We start from the raw sequence: 15,184 nt of genomic DNA on the forward strand, positions 1-15,184 counted from the left end.
TAAAATCGTGGCATCCAGTCCCATCACTTCACGTCAAATAGAAGGGGGGAAAGTGGAAGCAGTGACAGATTTTCTTTTCTTGGGCTCCAAAATCTCTGCAGATGGTGACTGCAGCCATGAAATTAAAAGATGCTTTCTCCTTGAAAGGAAAGCTATGACAAACCTAGATAGCACACTCAAAAGTATTCAAAAGTTTTGGCAACAAAGGTCCATAAAGTCAAAGCACTGAAAAACTGATGCTTTCCAACTGCGGTGATGGAAAAGACTCTTGACAGTCCCCTGGACAGCATGGAGACCAAACCAGTCAATCCTAAAGGAAATCAATCCTGAATATTCACTGAAGGACTGATGCTGAAGCTGAAGCTCCAACACGCTGGCCACCTGATGCAAAGAACTGACTCACTGGAAAAGACCCTGATGCTGGGAAAGAGTGAAGGCAAAAGGAGAAGGGGACAGCAGAGGATAAGATGGTTGGATGGCATCATCAACTCAATGGACATGAATTGGAGCTAACTCCAAGAGATTGTGAAGTACAGGGGAGCCTGGCATGCTGCAGTCCATGGGGTTGCAAACAGTGAGACATGACTTAGCAACTAAACAGCAAAATAACTAGATCAGTCTTGAGACAGTCAGACAATGCTGACTGGAGGAGCTGATCCTTACCTAAGAAATTATAATGTGAGGTAAAAAAGAGGGAGATGCACAGTCAGTCAAAGACAGAGAGTCTGAAAGAGCAGAGCACAGTCATGGATACAGGGAAAGGTTACGGCTAAAAGGTTAAGAGGGGTTGGTCACAAAAGCCTGCTCTGATAAGGACTTTGGATTTTATCCAGAGGATTTCAAACTGGGGAGTGCTGTGATTAGATAAGGAAGTCAAAAGATCCCTCTTGGCAGCAATGTGACACATGATCTGGAATAAGGAAATAATAATGGGCACTCATCTAAGTGAGAAGAAAACCAGAGCTGAGGGATAGAAGAGGTGGGGGAAAGCAGGCAATTTTGAGAAATATTACAGTTAAAACAGATGGGACTATATCACCAACCATAAGAACAATGTCATTCAAGTTTGATTTACTGGGTTGTTTCACTCATCAAGATAAAGAATATAAAAATAACACATTTAAAGGGAAGAAGATGGGGTCAGTTCTGAGCCCGTTACAGGTTCCTGGGAAACTGTCCAACGACGATGAGAGTAGGTTGATGGTCATCATCCAGTGCTAAGGACAAATTTTCTCCTAACTAGCAAAGAACTGGAAGCTGAAACCCTAGGCATAGACATGTAGCTTAAAACACAAGAGTACTCTTTGGTAAGTCAAAGAGTGGTCAAAGTGAGGCCTAAGGAAACTGACATGTGGCAAGAAAGGAAGAGAAAAACAAAGAAAGTGTACCACAGAACTCCAGGGAAGATGGTTCAGGGAGCAAATGTTGTACAGTTTATCCCATTTACTCAATTCTTCTCTTGTCTCTTCCTCTCCCATCCTTGCCCCAGTATCCCTGCACTGAAACTCTTTCAAGATAAAAGTTACTCTGTGATCAATTAGAGCAACACTGCATCCTCAACTACTAGGGAGGAAAGATAAAATCAAGATCATTATAATATTGAAAACTTTATTTCAGTAAAACATTTACTCAAAGTTTACTACACACAAAGAACTCTGCTAAGCACTAATCCTTAAAACAAACATGCAGTAAAACAGTACTACTGTTGAACCCATATATTAGATGAGGAAATAGTCCCAGAAAGTTAAGGTTAAGTACTTTGCCCATGTTCACAAAGAACAGCAAGTAATGGTATGGTACAGGGCCCTGCAGGGCTCCTGGGCACAAGGCCTTTCTGTTTCCCCCATTTCTTTGATTATAGGCAATAGCTTTCATTCAATCTCCATGACCTTCTCTGCGTTCCAGTGGGCATATTCAAACAGCTGTTAATTAGGGAGGGGAGGGGATGTAAGATCAGGGAGAAACAGTCAAAAGCAGCTTTTGGGGAGGGTCCTGTTTCCCCATGAACAGATATGCATAACAGTATCTTTACGCTACTTTGCAGACACTGAAACTCCCTCCATTTGGGAGAAGTTAAAGATGGTAACCTGCCCACAAGCATGTAGACCCCAGACCCATTGGATCTACCTGAAGGTTGATGATGCTGACTCCTACTTACCTTACCACTAACTCATCAGAAGAATGTCCAAGGACTGATCATGCTCTCTTTGAACAATTACTTTAAAACCTCTCACTATCTTCCCCAAGTGGGGACACACAGTTTTGAGGGCATTAGCTCACTGTGGCCCCCTTTGCCTAGCAAAGTAATAAAGCTACTCTTTTCTACTTAACTCAACCTTTTGGCATCAGGTATAGGATATGAACTCTAGTCACTTTCAACTCCCCAAATTAAAATAACTATGGTGGGGGGGGTGGGGTGGGAGGGAGGTTCAAGACAGAGGAGGTATGTGTATATTTATGGGTGATTCACGGTGTTGTTCAGCAGAAACCAACAAAACATTGTTAAGAAACTATCCTCCAATTAAAAATAAATAAATAAAATAACTATAAGGTCTGACAAGGAAAAATGAAAGAAACACAAGCCGAATCTGATTCAGAAAAAAATATTAAGAGGTTAATTTGAAAAAATACAAAATAAAACACACGGAGGGTTATAAAACAAACCTCAAACACTGATTCCCCAATTCAAAACTCCAATATAGGGAAGGGCACCTCTTAAGAATTATCCTGGAAACATAAAGCCTTTAGTTTTCTCAGTCTTGACCCTCTGACCAATAGATAACTGCATTGTGGTTCTGTATTTTCAATCTAGTAACTCAGGCTCTCTTACAGATGGTAAAGCTGTCCTCCTTAATGGGGTAAGTGGCATTACAACTCCAGCAGAAAAAGCAACAAGATGAGGTATCAAACTCACAGTTCTTCTGAGTTAAGTTTAGGGTGTGTGTTTTTTAAATGCTGGTAATTCAGGTGCTAGACAGGACTTGATCTCCTTGCTGTTCAAGAGAGTCCCTTGGACAGCAAGGAGATCAAACCAGTCAATCCTAAAAGAAATCAACCCTGAATATTCATTGGAAGGACTGATGCTGGAGCTGAGGCACCAATCCTTTGGCCACCTGATGCGAAGAGCTGACTCACTGGAAAAGACCCTGATGCTGAGAAAGACTGAGGGCAGGAGGAGAAGGTGGTGACAGAAGATGAGATGGTTGAATGGCATCATCAACCCAATGGACATGAGTCTGAGCTCAAGTTATGGGAGATAGTGAAGGACAGGGAAGTCTTGTGTGCTGCCATCCACAGGGTTGCAAAGAGCTGTACTCGAATCAGCAACTGAACAATAACAACAAACTCAGATTCAGCTATTGAAAAGCACAGAAAATCTTAAACGAATCTGTTTTACTACATTTATAAGTTTAATTTCTTAGTACTGCTCAAGTGCTTAAGGAGATTCTGCTTAAGGTAGTAACTCTAACTTGTCAAGGGCTGGTGGTATTTGACAGATTAAAAATATAAATGTTTTTCAAATATCTAAGAAAATTAAATTCACTAACAAAGGAGTATGAAGGAATTTAATCAGTTAAGCTGAATTAACATTAAAGAGCAAGTGAAAGTTATTGGTCTTATTTCTCTACAAAAACTGCAATGCTAATTACAAAAATTACAGTAATTAGACTAAAGAAAAACTAAGTGCAATCCATAACACCATCATCCCTAGCCAAACTTGCTTTAACAATCACCAAATGAGAGTCTATGCTCTGTTCAATTCATTATCCACAGTAAGGACAAACCTTTGACAGCACACGGGCCAATCAATCAACGTGCACATCCTCAAAATGTTTCCCAATAAATATGACAAAGGTACTAATATACACAAATACTACAGAAACACTCATTCATTTCCAAATGTAATAAAATAATGACCTCAATAATGGTTCAACCATTACTACTACTAAGATACTAAACTTGTTTTAAAAATATTTAGTGTGATCCATAGGATCAAATATTTCTCATTATGCTTGAAAAATCTCATTTTAATATTTTGTGACAAAGCAATCTGCAAGTCTGGTTTCAAACCAGTATTTGACTTTTTTTTATTTTTTTTTTAAACGTGGACCAGTAAACTCTTTGTTGAATCTGTTACAATACTATCTGTTTTATATTTTGGCTTTTTTGGTCATGAGGCATCCTAGCTCCCAGATCAAGAATCAAACCCATACTCCCTGCACTGGAAGACGAAGTCTTAACCACTGGACCATCAGGGAAGTCCCAAAAGTTGGTTTTAATAGTTATCACACTCAAAAAGAAATATGGATCCAAAAGGAAGAAGTACTATGGCTGTGCTTACTAAATTGTGATATTTATTTTTCCAACCCATTCAATTATACAAATATTTCCTTTTAAATTTGGCTAGCAAATATCTATATTCCCTTGAAAAGGAAACTGCTCTTAAAATTACTCTTGAAAACTAGTCAAAAGATGTTACTTTTTCTAACAAACGGATGTGAAACCCACTAAAACTAAAAGCAAGAGCAAATTCCAATCAATCCTTATATACCAAGTATCCAGTGTCAATGATTTATCAATAAAGGTAAATAATCTACAACCCTCAGACACAATGAGTTACCTTAGAGCAAATCCCAGACATCATATCGTTTCATCCATAAATACTTCAGTACTTATCTCTACGGAAAAGGAATCTTTTAACATAATATTATTATATCTTTATGATAATAAAGAAAATATGAAAATAAAAAATTTCATAATTCTTTATAAAAATAAAATATGATAAAACAATTGTTTAAACATCATTTAATATACTGTTATTCAAATTACTCCCAAATGTCTCATAAATTTTTAGTTGGTTTGTATGAAACAGGAGCTAATCAAGATCTACACATTACATTTAGTTAATATGTCTCAAATCTTCCCTAACCTGTAATATGTCTCCACTTTTTCCCTTGCCATTTATTTGAAGTAACTGGCTTCATCTGTCCTATCAAATCCCTCCCACTCTGAATTTTCTAATTACATTCTGTAAGCTGACTGTTAGATCTAGGTGCTTAATTTGAGTCAGGTTTGGCAGAGAAAGAGTATTTCACGAATGGTGTTATATTTTTCCTATTGTACCACATCAGAGGAACATAAAGCTTGGTTGTACCCATTTTAGAGATGTTAAGACCGATTAGAAGGCTGTCTGATCCTTCTATTATAAAGTTCCCAGCTGGTATTAATAGCAGCTGATGATCAATGCCAAGGTCCTTTACTTTATTAGTAGCTCATCTGGAAAATTTTTAGAAATATATCTGAATATGATTATCAGGTAAGAAATTTATGTTTCCAAGGTTCTTCATGTGTAAAAATATGAGAGGTTTTATGGCTGCAACAAAATCACAATGAAATCATGAGTCACCGAGGAAATGCAAATCAAAACTACAATGAGCTATTACTTCACACCACTAATAGTCAAAGACAGCGTAACAAATGTTGGGTGAGGATGTGGAAAAACTGGAACCCTAGTGCACTGCTGCTGGGAATGTAAAATGACACAGTTGCTTTAGAAAAGTTTGGCAATTCCCCCTCAGAAGTTGAACAGAACCATTTAACCCAGCAATTCCACTCAATAGCCAAGAGAAATGAAAACATGTGTCCACACATGTACTTGTACACGTATGTTCACAGCAGATTAATCATAATAGCCAAAAATTCACTAACTGATGAATAACTATATATCCATACAATGGATTATATTATTCAGCTATAAAAAGGAATGAAGTACTGATATATGCTACAACATGAGTGAACTCCCCTTCAAAACATTAAGCTAATTAAAAGAAGTCAGTCAACGAAGACCACATTTTATATGATTTCATTTATAAAACTGTACAGAAGAGGCAAATTCACAAAGACAGAAAGACTAGGGGCTGCCAGGGGCTGGAGGGAGGGTGGAATGGGGAGTGAAGGTAATGGCTGCAGGACTTCTTGGTGTGATGAAAATGTTCTGAAATTAGATAATGGTGAGGGTTTGCACAACTCCACAAATATACTAAAAATCACTGAACTGAACTGTACACTTTAAAAGGGTGAAGTTTATAATATATAAATTATATCACAATAAAGCTTTTTCTTAATTACAGGGAAAATGCTATCCCATAGCACATTTCTAAGAAAGACATTAAACAATTATACAGCAATGTTACGAAGGCAGTCATTTATTCTTAAGAATGTCTTCTCCAGTATAACTTTCCTCCATTAGCCCACAAAAGAAGTGATTTTTCTTGGATTTCTTTCAATAAAGAGAATCTAGCAAATACTAAGACATGCTACAAGTTTCTATACTTTTAAAACCACGTAGCAAACCTCCCACACTGAAAAATTTGTTCTAATATTGCTAGTTCAAATCTTCAGCAACATTTTCTATGCATCTTACAAGAGTTACAAGGAATACAGTTTAGTTTCTTGACATATTATTTTCCATATACAATATCAGCGTTGTGTTTGTTTTCTGGGGAGGGGGTGCCAGTAGACAGGAAGACCTGCCAATGGTATATGCCTTTCTATTGTTTCTAAGAACAGAAAACCCTAATATAGATACATTAATCATTAGGTTAGTAAAATTATTTACAGCATCTGATTGAATAGCCTAGGTCTTTTTTTCTTTTTCTTTCTGGCTGCACTGCCAGGCCTTGTAGGGATCTTAGTTCCCCCACCAGGATTGAACCCAGGCCGGGGCAGTGAAGGCATGGAGTCCAAACCACTGGACGGCCAGGGAACTCCCCAGCCAATGACTTTAAAACATCACAGGGAAAGGACTTCCCCGGTGGTCCAGTGCTTAAGAATCTGCCTGCCAATGCAGGGGACATGATCCCTGGTCCAGAAAGATTTCACATGCTGTGGGGTAACTAAGCCTGTGCATTCCAACTACTGAGCCTATTCTTTAGAGTCCATGCTCTGCAACAAGAGAAGCCACTGCAATGAGAAGCCAGGGCACCTCAATGAAAACTACCTTTCACCTGCCCCCAAACCTGCCCAGCCAACTAACCCCAGCGCAGCAACAACCAACCAACACAGCCAAAAAGTAAATAAATTTAAAAAGAAAAATCATTAGGAGAAAGAAAATGCAGAGCTTCTCTTTATGCTCCAGGCGCTTAGTTTTCAAATGGCTTGGTACTAGCGATGGCCTCATATTTTATTATTTTGTATCTCAGGTTCTACACAATCTTAAAGCAAGATTCCTATAACAGAGGACCTAAGTCCATAGGGTTCTTTATACTTTCCAATGTAATACAAGCTGATTTATTAGCTCACTAAGGCTTCATAATAGGAACTAGACAAAGGTCAACTGTGCCATTTTGTTTGTTTCCTTGTGCTTACATTATCAATATTTTCTTCAATCACTGGTTTCTTTGCAGGGATCATTTTAAGCCACTTGTTCATTTTGTGAAAGTCAGTTTACTAAAACTTTATAGTATAAACTGTTATTAATGTATGTATACAGCTCTGCTCACTTACTGCAGAACTCCCCTCTCTTCTGGACATCTAAAGTTCTGCAGTTAACATGTTAACATTGTTTGACCTATAAACACAAGACGCCAGTGACGGTCTCTAATGTAATATTTTATCAATTTTTAGATAAAAATAATTAAAAATTCAGCATCCCAGCATCTTATCTACCTCACTCTGAAAACTACTGCTCTGGACTGCAGCCACAGTGAGCTTTTCACAACTGCAAATCAGATCAGTTCACTCCTCTTTGAAATCTCTCAAAGGCTTAGCTCTGCCTTAAGGATCAAGTCCAAAATCCTTGCATGGCATACGGGGCCTTGAACTCTGGTCCCTGCCTCTCTCTAGTCCAGTGGTTCTCAACTCTGGCTGCATATTAGAATCACCCAGGAAGTTAAAAAAATATATGTATATACACTCTCTCTGTCCCTTAACCAGAACTATTATGTAATAAAAATTCCTGGGGGTGGGCTATCTGCATCCCTGATTGTTTAAGTTCCCCAGGTAAACTCAAAGTGCAGCCAGGATAGAGAACTACCCCCTACTACTTACCATGGTCAGTCAGCTTTTGATGCTAACCAAGCCCTCAATTAGGCCTTGCTACTCAAGCATGGTCCACCCACCAACAGCATCTTCCTCACCAGGGAGCCGCTTAGCAATGCAGAATCCCAAGTCCCACCTTGTTGTTTCCAACTTTTCGAGGCCATCGACTGTAGCTGCCAGGCTCCTCTGTCCATGGGATTTCCCAGACAAGGATAGTGGAGAGGGTTGCCATTTCCTTTTCCAGAGGATCTTCCCCACTCAGGGATCGAACTCACGTCTCCTACACTGGCAGGCAGATTCTTTACCACCGAGCCACCAGAGAAGCCCAAGTCCCATCTCAGACCTGCTGAATCAAGACTTGGTATTTGAACAAGACCCCTAAGATGGTTCACGTGAACTCTCAAGTTAGGTACCTAAGGTATCAACCCCTTTCCTAGCTCAGGGATTTTGTGTTGTTTAATCTGCAAGTGCTGTTTACCTGTTGAACTTCTCCGGCACTCCCAAGACATCTTATTCTTCCTCTCTGATCGTATCTGTAATTACCATAAGGTAATTAATGTCTGCCTACTGAATTAGTTCGTAAGGATAGACATCACATCCATGTTGTTGTTCCTGTTGAGTCACTCAGTTGTATCCAACTTTGCAACCCCATGGACTGCAGTACACCAGACTTCCCTGTCCTTCACTATCTCCCAGAGTTTCCTTAAACTCATGTCCACTGAGTCTATGATGCCACCCATTCAATTCATTCTCTGTCACCCCCTTCTCCTGCCCTCAATCTTTCCCAGCATCAGGATGTTCTCCAGTGAGTCAGCTCTTCACATCAGGTGGCCAAAGGATTGCTACTTCAGCTTCAGCATCAGTCCTTCCAATGAATATTGAGGACTGATTTCATTTAGGGTTGACTGGTTGGATCTCCTTGCTGTCCAAGGGACTCTCAAGGAGTCTTCTCTAACACCACAGAGTTCAAAAGCATCAATTCTTCTGCACTCAGCCTTCTTTATGGTCCAACTCTCACATCCATCCATATGACTACTGGAAAAACCATAGCTTTGACTATACAGACCTTTGTCAGTAAAGTGATGTGTCTGCTCTTTAATATGCTGTCTAGGTGTGTCATAGCTTCCCTTTCCAGGAGTAAGTCTTTTAATTTCACAGCTGCAGTCATCGTCTGCAGTGACTGTGGAGCTCAAGAAAATGAAGTCTGCCACTGTTTCCATTGTTGCCCCATCTTATTTGCCATGAAGTGATGGGATAGGATGCCATGATTTTAGCGTTTTGAATGTTGAGTTTTAAACCAACTTTTTCACTCTTCTCCTTCACCCCCATCCAGAGGCTCTTTAGTTCCTCTTCACTTTCTGCTGTAAGGGTAGTGTTATCTGCCTATCTGAGGGTACAGATATTTCTCCTGGCAATCTTGATTCCAGTTTGTGATTCATCCAGCTCAGCATTTCTCATGATGTACTCTGCATATAAATTAAATAAGCAGGGTGACAATATATAAGCCTTGACATACACCTTTCCCAATTTTGAAGCAGTTCATTGTTCCATGTCCAGCTCTAAGCTGTTGCTTCTTGACCTGCATACAGGTTTCTCAGGAGGCAGGTAAGACGGTCTGGTATTACCATCTCTTTAAGAATTTTCCAGTTTGCTGTGATCGACAAAGGCTTTAGTGTAGTCAATGAAGCAGTAGTAGATATTTTCCTGGAATTCTCTTGGCTTTTCTATAATCCAGTGGATGTAGGCAATTTGATCTCTGGTTCCTCTGCCTTTTCTAAATCCAGCTTATACACCTGGAAGTTCTCGATTCACATACTGTTGAAACCTCGTTTGAAGGATTTTGAGCATTACCTTGCTAGTAGGTGAAACACATCCATATTACTCTGGGGTATCCCTAACTCACAGCACAATGTCTGATATTTTCTACTGAATAGCACCCAGTTTTCTATTTCATACTAATATGATCTTATCCTAAATTTCTTCAATATTTCTGTCATAAACTATGTCCTTCAAAAACAAGTTGGCTTTAGCTACATAACTGTTAGATATGATATATATCACAGCACAATAGCTAATTCAAAATCTAAATGAGCTACTAAAGCTCATTTAGTTTTCTAAAGTTTTTCTGAAGAAATGTACATTAAATCTAATTCAAAGTACTATTACTTTTTTTTAATTAACAAAATTGATTTCTAGGTTATATTTAATAGCACTGGTTATACTGTCAGGATATAGAGCCACATAAATTGTTAATGGTGCTGTAAACTAGTTCAACCCTTCTAGACACCAATTCGGCAATTAAATCATATTCTGATACAGTGAGCCCATTTTAGGGAAAGAATCCAAGAAAATAATCCAGAAGTGTTTCAGGGGTGCTCAGAAGTACCATTTATAATAGTAAAAAGGAGAGAAAAAAGGAAAATAAAAAACAATTGTACAAACTATAGTTATCAGTGCATAGACTATTTTGTGATTTAAAATAATAAATAGAATGAGTCAAGAGTCTGATGTTTTTCAAAAATACAAAAATCAGGGCTTCCCTGGTGGTCCAGTGGTTAAGAATTCGTGGTTAAGCTCTCGCACCCTATAGCCATGCTCTGCAACAAGAGAAACCACTATGAGAAGCTTTTGCACTGCAACTAGAGAGCAGCCCCCACTCTCTGCAACTAGAGAAAGACCACACCCAGCAATGAAGACCTAGAAGAATCAAAAATAAAAATCAATAAATTACAAAAAAAATACAAAAATCATATTCTGCAAGTACTTTACCTACCAAGTACAGATAAAAGGTAATAACTATTGAAAAAAATCTATGCCTATACAAGGTAATAACTATAAAAAAAATCTATGCCTATACAAATAGATGTGAATTTAAAGTACATACAATTTCATATTTAATGGATTCTCTTTTCTATAGAGAATATATTAAAATAAATTTTAATGCTGGGTTATTTATGGGTTTGTTGCTCAATTATATTGTTAGTGTTACAGTATTGCTACTTTTGTTGTACTCAGAGTCACTAAAAAAATTTCTTCGGATTTGGCATTTGTTAAGAAGTAAAAAGACAAGGCTCTACATTTGGCCAAATTCTTGCTTAAAACTTAAGCTTCAGTTCAGTTCAGTTCAGTCGCTCAGTCATGTCCAACTCTTTGCAACCCCATGAGTCGCAGCACGCCAGGCCTCTCTGTCCATCACCAACTCCCGGAGTTTACTCAAACCCATGTCCATCGAGTTGGTGGTGTCATCCAACCATCTCATCCTCTGTCGTCCCCTTCTCCTCCTGCCCCAATCCCTCCCAGCATCAGGGTCTTTTCCAATGAGTCAACTCTCCCATAAGCTTCACTGGACCTCATTTTTTCCACATGAAGGTGGAAAAAACAATGCAACAATGTTTACAAATCAACTCTGAGAACTTCCAATGAAAGATGCTGGGCAAATACAAATAACAGGGCTGCTTAAAAAAACCACCACCACCCACCATCTTGCACAAGTCACTCTATCCTTCTGAGACTCAATGTCTCCCTCTGCAAATTGAAAGAAACAGGATAAAATTAAATGGGGGGAGAAGGTTAGGTGAGGGAAAGCATGTGGAAAAGCATCCCAGGCAATCCTGATATATACCCTGATAAAGATTCATTTGAGTTCCATTCACATCTTTAGAGAGAGGATAAATAAGCACAATGGGCTTCCCTGGTGGCTCAGACGTTAAGAATCTACCTGCAAGGCAGGAGACGCAAGTTCGATCCCTGGGTCCAGAAGATCCCCTGGAGGGAGACATAGCAACCAACTCCAGTATTCTTGCCTGGAGAATCCCATGGACAGAGGACTCTGGTGGGCTAGTCCACAGAGTCGCAAAGAGTCAGGCATGACTGAAGCGACTTAGCACGCACTCTAAATTTCAACCATCTCTGGGGAAGTCAGGTAGAAAGAAGATATTTCTCTATTACATACTTTCAAACGGCTGAAATTTTTCTCCTAAGTATTATCTTTTTCTCAAAACTCTGCAGTATTCTCTGTGGATCTCACTCCGGGTTTAAGAGGCCATGATTCTGCCTCTGTGCGGCCTGGCCATTGCCTCTTAAATTGGAAGGGCATGAGCATCTGGCCCCACATTGCCCCTGAGTGACTTTTCCAAAGCCTGGTCTGCTCAAGTCCCTGACCGCCTCTAAAATCCTCCTTTAAAGTCTCCACTGCCCAAATTTTGGGGGTTCCCACGTGGCTCAGTGGTAAAGAACCCGCCTGCCAATGCAGGAGATGCAGCAGATGTGGGTTCAGTTCCTGGGTCAGGAAGCTCCCTTGGAGTAGGAAATGATATCCCACTCCAATATTCTTGCCTGGAAAATTCCCTAAACAGAGAAGCCTGGTGGGCTACAGTCCATGAGGTTGCAAAGAGTTGGACACGGCTGAGCATGCACACCCAAACTTAAACATAGCACTCACAGCCCTTCAAGCTGACCTAATCTCATCTCCCACCCTTCTCTCTACCCAATCCAACTATGTTTAACCTCTCCTTGTTCCCCAAGGGCAATGGATTCCTTCCACCTCCAAGCCTGCCTGTGCTGTTCCCTCTTGCCTGTATCTTGTCCACCACACATAAACTCCTAACCATCCTTCATGACCCAAGGCCTCCTCCCAGTCAAGTTTTCTCAGGCCACCCAGAGAAGGAATGCTGTCTATACAGCCAGGTAGATACTCTGGAACTGGATTGCCAAGATTCAGATCCTGATTATTCCTTCACCAGCATACTGTATGGGCTCAGTTTCCATCTTTGTCTAGTAGGAATTAGCCACCATTAGAGGGTAGAAAGGAGTTAGGCATTTATTATCTAGCCTAACACAAGGCAAATAAAAGGTATTATCACACCCTCAAAGCATCTGTGACAAGTATTTGTATCCACCTGTCCTGCTTTAAGCTGTGAGCCCCTCAAAGGTAAAGATGTGACCTCCTCATTCTGTATCCAAAGCACTTTGTCCGGCAAATAGAACACCATGAATGTAGTTCAGTCAGAGAATTGGCTTTTCTGGTTCTGGATTTCACCTAGATGGTAAATCAGCATTTAAAACGTACCCAGTGAACAGCCTCCTAGATCGCACTCTGCCTCAGAGTATCCGTTAGGCACGGCACTTCAGATAGGCAGAGGTGAAAAAGAGACCATGGGGCTTTTGGCCTTTCAGAGACAGTGGAGCAGATTGAAGGCCAGTGGGATATGAGACCTGTCAGTTCCTACCTGCTAATTACTTATGGGGCTGGATGGGACGGACATGAGTAGATGGGGAATCAAGGTACTAAAAGTCCTAGCTTCAACATACTATCTGCCTGGCTGCATGCCAAGCAGGAAACACTCAAGAAAGATTCTCTCAGGAAGTGGGTACCTGGAAGTAAACATAAGAGGAAGAGATGGGACAGGACCTATAAGACAATTGGGAGGAAGAAGCTCTCAACATGGGAGATGAACAGCTGAACAAGACACAGCTCCTACCCTCATCAAGCCTCTCAACTGAAAAGGGCTTTAAAGAGGTGGAGCTCAGCAGGTAAAGATGGGGAAGAAAGAGCAAGCAAAAGCATCCAAATGTGAAAAGAGGCAGGCAAGCATTTCTGAATGACCAGAGAAGGGGATGAAGGGAAGGAGAATTGAAGGGTTAACCTAAAAATAAAAGAGTAAGTAAGGCTGTCAAGGGCCTTGTGCGACTTGTTAAGGCATTTTGGGCTTCATTCATCCTATGGCAAAAAGCAAGCAAGGGAGTTTTAAGTAAACAAGTGATAGCATCAGATCTGTGTTTTGTAAAGGAGTGGCCAGGCAAGGGGCTTGCTGCCCTCGTGGCTCAGACAGTAAAGAATCTGCCTGCAAAGCAAGAGACCTGGGTTCGATCCCTGGGTTGGGAAGATCCCCTGGAGAAGGGAATGGCTCCCACTCTAACATTACTGCCTGGAGAATTCCACGGACAGAGGAGTCTGGCAGGCTGCAGTCCATGGGGTCACAAACAGTAGGACACAATGTTCGTCCCTCTTTCACCACCGGTCCTCTCCTCACCTACCATCTTCTGGTTCTAGAGCTGCCTAACAGCAAGCAGGTGGCAAGAGATCTTTCTGGAGATGGGGCTGGTTCTAAAGCCGGGATCCCTGAGCAAAGGCTTCTAAAGGCATTCACCCTCCTAGAGAGGTTTTGAAATATTCTTCTTTTCCTGTCTTACAAACATCATTCACTGACCTCAAACAAAAAAAAAGAAAGCAAGCTCAACACTGGGCTCAGCTCTGCCATTATTATTTTTATCTTCAGGAAATACAATTAGGAACTAATTTTTCAAGAAACGATATTCTTTGTGTTATTCACGAAAGTAAAAAGGAGGGGGCATACATTCCCAATTGGCTCATTTTGAATTCTGGGCAGCTCTGAGCCCGTTTTCCTTCTTTAGCAGCCTCAACTGCAGGGAGTGGACAGAAAAGAGAGGGGCCGGGAAAAGAAAAGTTGGGTCACTGCAAGAGCAAATTTTCTCATGCCAGGAGTTCTCCTCTTTCTTCCCATTAAATGGACCTGAGCAAATTCTGTTCTCACTGTCCAAATTTCTTCTTTCAGAATGAACTATGGCAGCGACCCGGCCCCAGGAGAATGCACGCAAAGTTCCTAGGCTGTGGAGCGGGGTCGGCCCCTGGGCCGGCGCGTTTCCGGGGACTCTCCCCCTCCCCCGCCCCAGCCCCATGGACAGCGCAAGGATGTGGAATCCCTGGAGAAGCCGGATGGATCCTGCCCGGAAAAGAGGGATTTGGGCTCAGGCCGGGGACCCCTCCCACCCGCGCCCAGGAACCGCCGCCCCACCTCCGGAGCCCGTCGGGGCGGCGGCGGCCGTGAACACTCACCGAGTCCAGCGTTGGGCGGGACCGCTGGGGTCGAGGACTGCGGCTCCGCCTCGGTGCCGCGACGGCGTCTCGGCCCGCCACACGCCCTCAGGGCCACCGCCCGGCCCGCGGCTCGGAACCACGCGGCGGCGGTGGCGGCCTCGCCTCCATGGCGAGGAGAAGCGGCTGAGGAGCAACTGGGCAGGCGGCGGTGATGGCGGCGACGGTCCGGGGTCCGAGCTGGGTCGCGCGCGCGCGTCTCTGTCAGCGCCGCACTCGCCGCAGCCTCGCTCCCGACCCGGCCTGGGC

General features: G+C 41.7%; 1 protein-coding gene across 3 annotated transcripts in view; it reads right to left on the reverse strand.

The window, feature by feature from the left end:
* Positions 1-15,184, reverse strand: part of PTPRA (protein tyrosine phosphatase receptor type A) — a 164,297-nt gene extending 149,113 nt beyond the window's left edge. For all 3 annotated transcript variants that reach the window (XM_043885156.1, XM_043885155.1, XM_043885154.1), the window contains exon 1: positions 14,897-15,184. The gene's annotated coding sequence lies outside the window, so the exon portion shown is untranslated. The remainder of the gene's footprint in view (positions 1-14,896) is intronic.

Source organism: Cervus elaphus, chromosome 23 (genome assembly GCF_910594005.1).
Source record: "Cervus elaphus chromosome 23, mCerEla1.1, whole genome shotgun sequence".
In the NCBI taxonomy this organism is placed as follows: Eukaryota; Metazoa; Chordata; class Mammalia; order Artiodactyla; family Cervidae; genus Cervus; species Cervus elaphus.